The sequence below is a fragment of the Nanorana parkeri genome, unplaced genomic scaffold, assembly GCF_000935625.1.
Source record: "Nanorana parkeri isolate BGI_ZX_2015 unplaced genomic scaffold, ASM93562v1 scaffold2026, whole genome shotgun sequence".
Taxonomy (NCBI): Eukaryota; Metazoa; Chordata; class Amphibia; order Anura; family Dicroglossidae; genus Nanorana; species Nanorana parkeri.
In genome coordinates this window covers 46,589-47,366 of record NW_017308294.1, presented here as the reverse complement: position 1 = coordinate 47,366, position 778 = coordinate 46,589, and positions in this window count along the sequence as shown.

Below are 778 nucleotides of genomic sequence, written 5' to 3'. Positions count from 1 at the left end.
CCCGGGTGTAATATCCACTAACGGAGCCAAGGATGATTCTTATTACCTCCCACCAGCCCCTCCCCCTTTATGGCGTTCACTCGCCGGGAACAATCTGACCTTTTTATCATTGAGGTCAATGTGCGTTTTTCTTTTTAATCGCATCAATGTTACAGAGGAGTGATTTGTGGCGTCGTCTCCCCCGGCGCGTCCGTCGCGTTGTCTGAAGAGGCAGAATGCTTTATTCCCTCCCACCAGCCCCTCCCCCTTTATGGCGTTCACTCGCCGGGAACAATCTGACCTTTTTATCATTGAGGTCAATGTGCGTTTTTCTTTTTAATCGCATCAATGTTACAGAGGAGTGATTTGTGGCGTCGTCTCCCCCGGCGCGTCCGTCGCGTTGTATGAAGAGGCAGAATGCGCACAATTAGAATCGCACTTACATTCGATGCGGCTCCGATAAGAGGCGACATGCGCGAAACCAAACCACAGAAACGCACTTATTGGCGCTTATCGGAACCCCTTTGAATTATTATGTGGAAATACCGCCTGACACCGAACAGGAGATATACAACGTGTTTGTATAAAGCACCAAAATCACTATAAATACCGACTAGAATAACACGAAATGAAACAAAATGTGCCCCCCCCCACTGTCCCTGGTGGGGGGTAGGATATGTTACAGTGACACCTGGAAGTGGGGGGGGGATATATTACAATGACACCTGGAAGTGGGGGGGATATATTACAATGACACCTGGAAGTGGGGGGGATATATTACAATGACACCTGGAAGTGG